Source organism: Polyergus mexicanus, unplaced genomic scaffold, assembly GCF_030449975.1.
Source record: "Polyergus mexicanus isolate NDT 795.1 unplaced genomic scaffold, iyPolMexi1.0 SCAF_3, whole genome shotgun sequence".
NCBI classification, from domain to species: Eukaryota; Metazoa; Arthropoda; class Insecta; order Hymenoptera; family Formicidae; genus Polyergus; species Polyergus mexicanus.
The window spans coordinates 8,544,709-8,557,750 of NW_027223323.1; the positions used below are offsets into that span (position 1 = coordinate 8,544,709).

The window sequence follows — 13,042 nt, forward strand, 5'->3', positions numbered from 1 at the left end:
TAAAATTATGTTCAATATAATTCAAAAAAATATTTAGAGTTTAATAATCAATTATATACCAGTTATATGATCGTTTTTTTTTTTTTTTTTTTTTTTTATATATATATAAAACTTGCAAGGGATAGATCTCTCGCTCAGACCGATTCGCGATTTCTTCTTCGCAGAAATCTAAAGAATGTAAGAATTATACGTGATTTTACAAGCGCCCTCATGATCGCTAATGTAACGCGAGATGTTAAACATAACAGAATGTAATATTACATCATCGACGTCGATGTCAACGTCGACAACCCCGGGATCGACGTCGCTGTCGTTATTCCGGCTTTGACGCATATTGCGTGGCGTTTATTAAACGCACCCTCATTGACGTATACGGACGCTTACGGACGGTAATCGCGATTACGCAATGCCATGTGGAAAAAGTAATTTCCTTTTTGATGCCGCGCGCGAATTCTCCTTCAAATATTGAAATTTTTTCCATTTTTTCTTGGTGTTTTTGTCTTTATTCTTTCGATTGAAAATTTTATTAAATTTAAAATGTTATTAATTTTTTCTATTTTTTATTAGTTCTTTTTTCTTAATTTTTTTTTTTTCAATTAAAAATTGTATTAGATACGAAACGTCTTTAAATTTTTCTATTTTTACTGTCTAAAAAAATGACCAACAAAAAGAGTTAAAATTGTGATAAAAATGATCATTTCCTGCTTCTTCATTTACGTTTATGGCGAACTCTATCTTTTAATTCGGTTTTCGGTTTGATTGGTTCGATTTTTGGGTTCGCCCTAATTCAATCCGGTTACCACGCAATCGGCATAACGATTGGTGTTGGCATGCCAACAATTACATCGTCGAACCAGCCATCGGGATTTTGACCCCTCATTAGCGCGTTTGGTGCTTTCACATTCGGGCCGTATCATGAGAACGTTAATTAAGAAATCACGTGTAAGTCAATTTCTCTATATTTCGCGTAAAAACATTGTTTTACATTAATAATTCGATTTTACGGTCTCGGACGTTGAAATCATTTCTCTTTCAGATCTTAAACGAAATGATTAAAATACATATCTGTCTCGGGTGGTGTCAACGATATCAAAATATATAGTTTTTTTTAACAGAAAATAAAGCTTTAATTTTAAAATCAAATCAAACTAATTTTTGAATCGTAAATGACAATACAAACGTCACTATATAATTTGTACCACGATTACTCAGGAGTTAAGAGAAGTCTCTAGAGGAAAATTCCACAAAATTGAAACAAGATCGGGAGAGGTCCGTCAAATAATATAATTTTAGGCAGGCAAAACGGAGCTTTCATCGCTCAGTTCGACCAAGATCGTCCGCGCGGATATTATTGCCCCGAAGAATGGTCGTTCAGATCGCTTGTGAAAAGAGGAAGGCCGGGGGAGAGGGCGAAGGGGAGAGGAGGGGTCGGTCGGGGAAGGTTCCCTGAGTAAACCCGAGGCTTTCCTTTCGACATGAGCTTTCGGCATTGTGCCCAGGCGAGCTCGCGCACGTAAATACCATGATTGATGGGATAGAAACAGCTCTTGAATCGCCTCCGATCCCTCCCCTCCTTCTCACCCTCCCTCGTCTACCTTACTTGCCGACCATTCCCGCACGAAGTTTACAAGGAGGCCACAATGGACCGAGTAGTGTGCCGATTTTCCGTGGAACCCCTAGCGACGGGCACTTAACACCCCATCCATCCCTCGTATTGTTTGATTGTTCAATGGCACGTGCTGCGATCCAATCCTCCGACCATCTCCCCTGTCGAGCCGCTCCGCTCGCGCGGGCTCTTCCTCCCGGAACGCGTTTCTCTTGCGATTCACCGTTAGTGAAGCAGAGTTCACCCTTGAAGCTCTCCTTCGGAGACTCTCGAACATTTTTGTAACGATTCACGACTCTTCAAAGAGCTCGAGGGAGATCCTCTCGAGGATTCTCTCCAAGTATCCTCCAGCTCCTATAAAATCCTATAGCGAGTAGCGCGTATGACGGTTTAATTAATAATTTCCGTTTCTTCTTTTTAATATTTTTTTCTTTGCCTTCCATAAACGCATTTTTAATTTCCACAGACCCTAAAATTAAAAGTTGAAACGCCAATATAAATTTTTCTAAGAGCCTTAGATTACATATCCGTATCTTTGAATCATTTCAATAAATTCCAATATAATTGATATCAAACTAGTTTCGATACGTTACGAATGGAATCGAAATAAATTTCGAAAAATATCGCGGTTCGTTAAAATTCCTTCTTACGTGAAAATTTTATATATAAGATCGATTTTATACACTGTCCGATTTATCTCAATATTTATAGCATATCGAGATTTTGATACATTTGTACTAATTGTTCTGGTAAAATTCTCATTAAGATGCGCCGGGCAAAAAGCATCCCGGGGCGGGCTAATTACTCGACGTTACAGGTGCATCGGCCGTAAAACCAGGTACACTCAGCCCGCAGGTACACTCGGCTAATTGAGTGGGAACAGACTGTCGCGCCCACAAAACCACCCTTCTCCCCCTCCCTTCTTCCCCTCTCGTTTCGCCCCTGTCGTCCGATCTTCAGCTAAAAGTCGATAGAGAAACTGCCAAGCATGAATATGTACACGCGCACATTCACAGACGCACGATCGAATTAATAATTTCTGCTGCTTTTCGAATCTTCTTCTCGTGAACTTTTAATCTTTGCTTCGATCCCTTTGTGATCCTTATTGTTAGTTGCGTTCGAACGCGTTTCAATTTATAATAATCTGTAAGTTGTCTTTGCTTCGATTTAAATATTGAACGTGCTGTATATTAAATACCGTATTGTTTGACATTGTATTTCTTAGAATTTAAAAGATAGAAAGAGTGTAAAAATAAAGAAATGTCAATTTATATTATTAATTGTGTAACTTTTGAATGATAAAAGAAAATTGAACTTTAAATGAAAATTTTTTTATAAAAGGCATATAATACGTCATAGTAAAAGATTTTTTAACAATGAATATTTAGTAAATATAAAAATTATTATTTTGTCATTTTGATCGTCTAATAAATTTATAATTATATTAAAGAATAGATTACATATGAAAAAAAAAATAATAATAATAATAATTGTATAATTTTGATGATAAAAAATAATTATTATTACATTATCGGAAAATAGAATAAATACTCGAGACTTCAATTTAACCAGCGGGTCTCCGTTTGATGGCCATTCGAGAGCGAGCGGGAATAAAACGTATTGCACGGTCAGAGATCAAGGATGTCGATCTCGAGGATGCAGCGGAGATGTATATACGTAGATGTTATATGTGCGCGATGCATCGGTATTATCGTTCGAAATCCAAAGCGACGTACCGAGCGCCGCAGAATTTTTATTCACGGAGCATCTTTAGAGATACGAGATCAAATTAGATCCAGACGTCAGATCAAAATATACTTACTTTTCTTCACCCGCGTTCCTCCCCTCTCGACCTTTTTTCCGTACTTTTATTCCATTTTACCGCCGACAGCAAATATCGCGAGATCACGTCACGGTGTAAAACATTATAATAAAAAATTATTATAATTTATAGCGGCAACGAGAGATAATATTTCTGTGAAAAAGAATATTCTTTTTATTATTATTTTTTTTATCCTTCTCTTTACATGTCAATTAATATTTAAAGAGAGAGTTTTGTGAATGTTGCGTAAATTTTTTTACGTAAATAGAAATATAATTATCATCGAATATTTGGGGAAAATTGCAAAATGTCAATTATTTTAAAACGGTATATTTTATTGTATATTTTACGTACAAAGCGTCAGTCACGTACTTATTTATTCATATTTCATTATAACAAAATAAAATGAAAATTTTTAATTACATTTATTTAAATTTGATATTCACCGCTTCATTATTGCATATTTAAAATGTCTCTTATTTACGTTATATATCTTATCGTTATATTTTATATAATAAATATATATATCTTAAACATACATTTCACAGAGAGACGTACTTTAATAATATTCATCGAATCAAATTACTTTCCGGTAATTAAAAATGAAAGAAACGGAGAGAGAGAGAGAGAGAGAGAGAGAAATTCGCGAGAAAAGGGGAGAAATGAGGCGATGGAACAAGAAACGAAGTGAGGAAAGGGCGAGACGAAGTTGGAGGCAAGAACGGGTCTCGGAACTGGGGTTCGTAGCTCGGAGATGGAAGGAATATATCCGTAGAATTGCACGTGATGCGAAAATTCGTTTACATGCTGCCGAGACTGGCATCCCTTATAATGTCTACCAATGCCGCGCATTCCATTCTGTTTGGATGACGAGTATTCCCGAGACTTTATACGAGCGTTACGTATCTCGCGTTGCGGATAGATAAAATGCTATGGCAATCTATGCTTATTTTTACAATTTTAATAGCGTCTGGGATATGACTCGTAATTTTTTCCAATTAATTGCATTTTTAGAATAATAAAACAATCTTGGAATATACATATTTCTTTCTATCAATATTTATTTAATTTATCCTGAAAATGTAAAATGTCTTGGGCATCTCTTTGCGGGGAGCTCTTTCTCACAATGTATGAATGAGTTGAGTGAACTTTCTCCATTTACATCTCCGTTTTTCCCGACCCTATTTCTCGACTGCGAATGTAATCGAATTTCGCACGAACGTCTAATGGCTGGATTTTGCGAGCTGCGTGACTTCTCGATCGTTCTGTATCGTCCTTCGCGTTCGGAGGATGAATACGAATGGCGAGTCAACGGGGCATACCTGTTGGTAAGCAGAGACGCAATATGGAATATCGAATCCACTGACTCGGCTGTCTCGGCCAGACATTCACCTCCCTCTCGTAGCCCAGCCACCGGATGCATCAAATGCACCAAATGCAGCGCGATAACGTCACTCACAGGGACGTAGGGTCGGTAATTCGGCAACGACGTGAAAGGGACGAGAGCTGGAGGTAGCTTTCTACTCTCCCTCCATATCCCCGCGATCGGTCCAATCCGCGAGTAATTTTCGAAATTGGCCTTCCAGAACGACGTCCGCGATCTGTCGATTCGACACACTATAACCGCATTCGCAAAAATTCGAGGATTGGCGAGAATGAATAATCGTTTCATACATCAAACCTAGCATTCGCAGGGGGAGGGATGCTCGACAACCGAAAAATAATGATGCACACCGATTTAAAAGCTGGAGATTTTGCATGTTTTCAGCTGCGTTTTCATCATATCTATGTCAAACTGTGAACTTTACATCTCTGAAACTGCAAACAATGTTTCGTATTTCTGTAAAAAAAAAAACTCCTCGTGTTCTTAAAATTTTAAATTTATAGATTCAGAAGCTTCGTTATCTCGGACTCTTGATGATGTTAAGATATTTTGTGACGTATAATTCGCGAAGCTGTCTCAAAGTTTGAATATTCTATATTCCGGGATACTTATCTCCTCTCTGTCATTCACAGCCACAGGCGAACGTATACCTATAGCGAGTTAAACGTCTGATTATCATAAATGTTCGGACGCGATGATATCGTCGATACACGTATTGGCCATCCCCGGTTCTCGCCTCGGCAGCGAAGAGCTTTGTTTGCGATGAGAACGTGCCGAGAAGCTCGCCGACGAGCTTACCGGAAGTCAAGCCTTAGGAATAACAAAGCGTCAACGCGGTCGTCGCTTCTTAGACTTCGGTCCCTGATATCCCTCTCTATGCAATGGGCTACCTCAGAATTCTTCTCATCCCACGTTCTGAGATCCTAAGCTATCACAGTTTCAAAGTATTCACTCTTCCACGGATAATTAAATCTTCTATATATTATAACGATGTAAATATCATGCACATAGATATATTTATCTGTCTGTATCTTATTTATATATTTATATTTATATTTTTAATTTAGAAAAAAAAAGAAACGATTTGTCATAAAAAATTTTAATTACTTAGCAATATATATGCAAGTCTTGGATATCTTGGATTTTCGAGCGACAAATGAATCCATTTAACAGAAATGCTATGTTGCTGTAAAGTCATCAGACAAATGAGTTTCGTTTAATTCCACTCTCTCTCTCTCTTTGTGACATATAAATCCTCGATTCACGATTCTTAGATCCGGATTATGCTGTGTCGCTCGTAACCCAAACTGGAGCGCGCGTTTCATATAATCGCGCTATAATAACCGTCGCAGATGTCGACTCGTTAAATTGTTTAATACATCGCCGGGGAGGATGGCGGGTGAAAATTTTCAGAGTTAATTTCCCAGCTTTCTAAAAACGATTTTAAAGAAGTTTAAAGAAAGTTTCAGTCGATTACTTGCTCATTAGGAACTAATAACGTCCGCCGGATATACATTCCACTCACACACATAAACTGGAACCGTCTTCGGTTTTATCGATGATTTACTCGTTAGTTACGACTTTTTTTTTTTTTTTTTCTTTTGCACAACGGTGGATTTTGAAATTTTTGGCACTTTCGCGATTTGACTTCTCTTGACTTTCCTTTATCAAAATCCTATGTAAACTTTTACACTTCCCTCGCACGGATTCCGGATCCCCTATAATATGGGATGCCGCGTTCGAAGTCTTTGCTTATGCATAAAGTTTTCAGCAATTTGAGAATACGAGAATAAAGATGGCAACAGACACAAAAGATCGTGGAATCTTGAGACGGAAACTGTAAGAATGCCTAGGAGGAAAAGTATAAAGCTTAAGAATGTAGGGGGAGCGATATCTTGTTGTTTATATCAGTATCTGGGAGAAATATAGAATAAGAAGAGAGAAAAATTTGAGAAAAAAATGCATCAGTTTTTTTTATCTCAAAATAATTTTATGCATAAATTAGTGATATAAGCCCTGATAATTGTTGATACATCGCGGTATCTGTCATCGCGTGGATACACGCACACGCACGCGTGCCCTTATTAATGCGAACGAACAACACTAATTAAATAAACCATGTGCTCTGACAGTAAATTAAATTAATTATATATATATGATAAATATGATTTCTCCCCTCGTATCTGCCAGAACTATTTAACGCATATTAGAAATCCATTAAACAGTGTGTCAATTACAAAGCTATATATATATATATATATATATATATTTAAAACCAAAATTTACATTTAATATTGTATAATACACATCGAATTAAGTTTAACGAAAATAGCTATTGTTTTCAAATCGAAATATTAAACAGCTATATATATATATATATATTAAAAATTAGGTGTCAGTCGGATAGTAAATTTTCTCTCTCTCTAAGGAAAATAATAAACACTTAATAATTGATGATTTTATTTTTAGACTTTATAATTTTCTAAACATACTTTAATACAGAGAAATGTTATTTGAGGTTTCGCGCTGTTAAATCAACATTTTCTTCATTTGTAACGTATTGTTAAATGCGTCAATTATCGATGGCAATCGAGAAGATTAAAGTAAACGGAGATCTCCTGCAAAATTGACTTGGGACATCCATATCAAAATCCGCAGATATGAATGGGGGGGAGGGGGGGGGGCACGATGTGAGGGACGCGCGAGAGATTTCGCGTGAAAAGTTTTGTCGCGCTGTCATTTATTATAATAAACGTCGCGACATCGATAATAACTCGTTCTATAATCTCGCACTCTCGTCGAATGTTTGCAGAGAGACAGGGGAACGGAAAGAAGAGACTCGACGTTCCCCGGGGGAACACATACGTCTTCGCTTACGTTGAACGAGTTATTTTATTATCATCCTAAATTCACCCTCCGCCTATCTCGAAATTTTCCCTTCTCGCGACGATTCATTTTTTAAATAATTTTTTAGAAGGTTTCTAAGATCTCTGTAGACTCTCTAGGCAACTTAACATTCGGAAGTAACGCGTGACTATTGTATAAACGCATGCTTATTGTAGACAATCTGTTCAGAGTTTAAGAAAAAAAATGTCTTTTAACGTTCAAACGCTTCCTCGCCTACCGCCTTACTCTTTCCAAGATTGAAATTTCGACGTTTCATTTCCAACTTCAACTTTCAGATTTCAACTTTCCTTTCCAACTTTGAGCCCCCTTATCTCGAAATTTCAGACTCCTTACTCGTGATTCTCGTTTAACATCCTGTATACTCTCAGACTTCAGCTGCTGGTACAACTTATAGTTTTAGCGGCGCGATTGCTGCAAAATTCATCGACTGTTAAATTCCTTAAATTATTTATCTTATTTCTGATTTACTCCTCTATATAAGGCTCAAAATCAAAGTCGAATGTTCTCGCGTGTGTGTGTGTTCTTTTCGCGAAATTTCTACGTGGAAAGCCCGTCGTCGAAAATCGTCGGTGGTAGACATTCGCCCCCTCAGCGTCGCGCTCTCTCATCCACCCTCTCGGCGCCTCTTCCGCCCTCTTCCGTCGCGACGCTCGCCCACCGCTCGGCGGAGGCGCACCACGTTTACGAAGGGCCAGTACGCCTCGGGCCGCCGGGCGGATCGAACGCGAGAAGTCGAGGCTCTCTACGTTGTGCGACGCGGAGCCGCGTCGTTATCATCGAGTCGCCGATCATCGGATAATTTTCGCGCAAAATCACCAAGATTCTCCTCCCCGCGAGAGCCTCGAGAGAGACACGTGTGTTATTCGCGACGTGATTCTGTTCCTGATTCTGCGCCAGTGAACTCTGGTTCGTCAATGGGGATAATGAGTAACGTGAATTGTTGATATTGTTGATTCTTTTTTGATGACGAAAAGTCACTTATAATTATATATTTCCCTAGAGGTGGGTTTAAATTATCTGAATTTTGCGTATTGATCTAGGAAAAAATTGAACATTAAATCCTCCGATTGGTTTCTACGAGATTTATCGTGAAGGATAATTTAATTTTTAAGAATGAATCGTTAGTTATCGAGGAACGATAATATACGGGCTACACCCTTACCTGGAATCCTCGAAGACGAGTTCCTATTTCTGGGGTTCTGTGTATTCCTAATCCTTAGATCCCTCATCAACCACGGTGTCTGCGGTAGCGACGTGATTGGCTCCCGCGACGATATCCCAGTAATTTCGTATCACAGTAATTTGCGGGATCGTTTCCAGTAAGATTGATCATAAGGGATAATCCGGTTGTTAATGCCGGCTCATTAGTATCGCGTACGGTGTCATTGGATAAAGATTCGGAAAATATCGATGGATATCGTTTTGCGGATGGATTTGAATCGAGGTTGGATATAATGTAATTTTTATATTTTCTACTTGTACCTCTCCGACCGGAGGATCTTTGAAACTTTTATATATTTGATTCGTATCCTTTTTAAATATTGGCCGATCGCTCGACTTTACATTGAGTCATTTCTCTCGGTTTCCCTCAAATATTTGCGATTACCTGCAGCTTTTATATCTTTTCGAATTTTCTCCGTAACCTCTTTTTTCGAAGTGCATAATTTTATATCAATCGGTTGTTCTTTATATCTTCAAATATTTCTTTTAAAATTTGTAATCTTAAAAAATTACCATCTTATTTTTTGAATTCAAAAATATTTTTTGCATGATAAATCACAATATAAATTAATGAAGATTCATTTCGTGCATTATCTCTTTTCAAATCTTAGATACTTCGATATTTAGACTTTTGATTCTCCAAAAATCCTTGGAATATATTGCGCTTTAAGACATTAAATATTTAACTTATAAATCTGTTCTCACATCTTTATATAAATTTTTATTCGTTGGACGCTGACATGAAACATTTTCGCATTCAGATCTTTGATTCTTCAAGTCCATCTGCTCTTAACTCTTAAATCCTTTTACGTTCGATTTGAATTTTGCATCAACTTTGTATTGTTCCACATACTATATCATCAGTTGTCGATATCGAAATCTTGATATTTCCTGTGTACTTGGACTTTTAAAGTATTTCAAACTTATTGAAACCTGGAATTTTTATATTCTTTTGCGAGAGAGCTCGCTTTATCGTATATTTTCGCGGAGTCTCCATATTTTATTTTCAAATTGCCGAGAAAGCATCTTTGAAAACTCTAATATACTCACTTTCTATCAAAATATTTCTTTTATATATATTATCATTATTAATAATATATCATTATTAAATGTCTCTCGCGCATATATTCGCGTCACTCTTAATCCTTTCCTTTGCACATCCTTAGACACGGATGCCCTTGGAAGGATAAACCTCGGATTTTCCCCGCATAAAATCTCGCGGTCGAAACACACCCTGATTCGCGCGCTATTCGCCAGGACCCTGCTGGTCCTGTCCAGGATTTGGGACGACTTGGGACGAGCGGTCGCTCGTGACAGTAGAAAAATATCGCGCGCGCCCGACACTCCCCGCTTTTTCCGCTCGGGTGTCGGCGAGGGGGTTGATCGTCTGACACTGACACGCCGATAATGACTTCAAAGAGCCATATGTACAGGGTGGTCCGTGTGAAACGCGGAAACGCTCGCCGCGAATTGTATTTTCAGTCTAACAGCTTATACGATCTTATTTTCTTAACGATCGGGAAAGTTTTTAATTCAAATCCAATTATTTCTCTGTATTTTTTGCGACGACGTAATTTATTTGAATTTTTAGATATATATATTGCGTTAATTTATATTATTATATTAATTATTTTTATTAATTAAAGTGGAAGGGAGAAGGAGCACACACACGTTATATATACCATACACGCGAAATGAAAATTGTACCGAGATAGCGAGAATCTTCATTTATAATGCAAAATGCGTTGGTTCCATATAAACATGCTCTATTAAAAAAAAATCACGTATTATATGGGAGGGGTGTTGGTCGCACGCAAGAAAATCTATTATACATTACACGCGGGATATCTTCTACCTCTATCTGACGTTTAAAAACTACGCCCGCAACTGCGAGCCCTTTCGGAAACGCGCTAAAACATTCGCGCACCGCGAAATCATTCTAATGCAATGTAAATATTTTCTCGACGGGAATTGTTTTGCGCGGGGCAAATATTTTTCCGCGCAATGCAATCGTTTTATTGCATCTCTCTCTCTCTCTCTCTCTCTCTCTCTCTCTCTCTCTCTCTCTTTTATCTATCTCCTTCTCTTTCTTTAGATTTTCCGATCGCAATCGGGGCTTCGAAATTTTCAGGTCATGCCGGCATTTTCTGCGTCGGACGCAAGTTGCAATTTTTTAATTGAAAAAGGCGTAATTTGTAATTTCGCGCTCGGGTTTACTTTTCCGTCCCAGGGAAAATCCGCAGGAGCGACACCGAAATTACTCTGCAGCTCTTGGCGAGACTCGTCAGGAAATTGGGCGCGGATCCCGAACGCGTCGGGATTTTAACGAACGCTCTTTTTCCCGGTCCGTCGTCGCGTCGCGTCGCGTCGAGTTTGATTAGAGCTCGCGGAAGCGGAAATCGTCCGTCGCGATGCGTAAACCGTAAAAATCGCCGCGCTCGTTCTCGCACGATTTTACGGTGAGCCGGTTCCGGATTGAAACCGAGCCGCGCTTAATATCGAGCTTAATTAGTACAGTTGCGTGCCTGCTATTAATAATATAGGATATATATAGGGTATGGCGTGCAATTGCACTGAATTTAAAAAAATGATATATAAAATTTATATACATTTTAATGTCGACATATATATCGATGGCTTTCGCCTTCTAAAGGGATTGAAAATAAAAATAAAGCGAAATAAATTTCAGAAATATAAGTAAAGGATAAAAATTTATTTTTCATACAATACAAACATGTTATAAATGTACAACTGATAATTTGAAGGAAACTGGCAAATTTTGAATTGAACATTGCGCAATAAATATGTTTTTTAAAGATATCTTTTCAATTTTGTTTTCTCTTGTGGTTGGCTCGCGGATATAATTTATTTATTCATCTCATCTCAGCGGAAACATTCATCGTAGTCACGAAAAGCTCGACGTAACGTCAAGCCGCGATTCGCTTCCGCATTGCAAAGAGAGCGGAGAAAAAAAAACACACAGATGCGCTCGTTCGCGCATACGACCGTTCTGTCCGCAACCACTTTGATCGATGATCGTCGCCGCGTTCCTGGTGTCGATTCGACCGGATATTCCGACACCAGGATGCGTCCGCGGAAAAACAGATCGGGTTGACAGAAGCTGCACGTTGGAAGTGTCGATGGACTTTTCCGAACCAACCGATGAGGTTGGCAATTCATTCCAACGTTTTAACAATTTTCTTTTTTTTTTTTAATTCTTGAAAATATACATTTATATGATATCAACGTGACAGTTAAGAGACAGTATTATGCACACACATTAGCACACGCTTAAAACATGTAGTATTTCTTTTACGCCGAGTACGTATCCTGTCAGACTAAAATTGAATTATAAATAAACTATTGATACAATCTTTTCTAAAATAAATAAATGAATAAATAAACACACGCTAATACACGCTAATTAGAGTACTTGTTACATTTGCACCAAGCAGGAACGATTGACAAATAGCTTTGAACTGTCAGAATTTTCCTCCATTATTCGATAGCCGCGAGAGAGCAGAAATCTCGCCGTAGAATTTCTGGTCTCTCGGATCAGCCAAAGTTCTCAAGAAGGAGTAATTACAAAAAAACGAAGGAGAGGGCAGAAAAAAGAAGGAAGCACATTGTAAGCCCCTTTCCTCCCACCTGCCTCCTCTCTTAGATTACGTAGTAATGCGGGCGGAGAGAGGATGGTTTCAGTCAGGCGTGAATCGCGGTGGGTTCGAACTTTTAATTACGTGATACTCGGAAGGAGGCGCGAGATGAAGGGGGGGAGGGGGAGGGGGATGGAAAGGAACAAGGGATCGAAAAGAAAAAGAGGCGGAACAGACTTAAGCAGCACTCGAAACTCCTTCCTAACAAGAACCGGAAATCTCTCGAGGGCCTTTTGAAACTGCTGGTGCACTTATACTTCCCCCCTCCCCCCACCCCTCCGCCGACATTTTCCAATTAATTAGATCGAAGCGAAAGAATGACGTTGTAATTGCAACTGCCATCCGCAGCGAACATAAATCGCGCGCTCGCGCGTATTATGGGTCACGTCGATACAGACATTGCGCCGCAAAACGATACTTGCGCTTTTTTTTTTTTTTTTCCCCGT

General features: G+C 38.5%; 1 protein-coding gene across 11 annotated transcripts in view; it reads left to right on the forward strand.

The window, feature by feature from the left end:
* The window catches only part of LOC138931780 (uncharacterized), an 88,671-nt gene that overhangs the window by 2,383 nt on the left and 73,246 nt on the right, over positions 1 to 13,042 (forward strand). For 4 of the 11 annotated variants that reach the window (XM_070292879.1, XM_070292878.1, XM_070292877.1 and 1 more), the window contains exon 1: positions 8,436 to 8,721. The exons of 3 other annotated variants lie outside the window; for them this stretch is intronic. The gene's annotated coding sequence lies outside the window, so the exon portion shown is untranslated. Of the gene's footprint in view, positions 1 to 8,435; positions 8,722 to 8,750; positions 9,164 to 13,042 lie in introns of those variants that run through there. 4 more of the 11 variants (XM_070292881.1, XM_070292880.1, XM_070292883.1 and 1 more) reach the window with 4 other exon arrangements.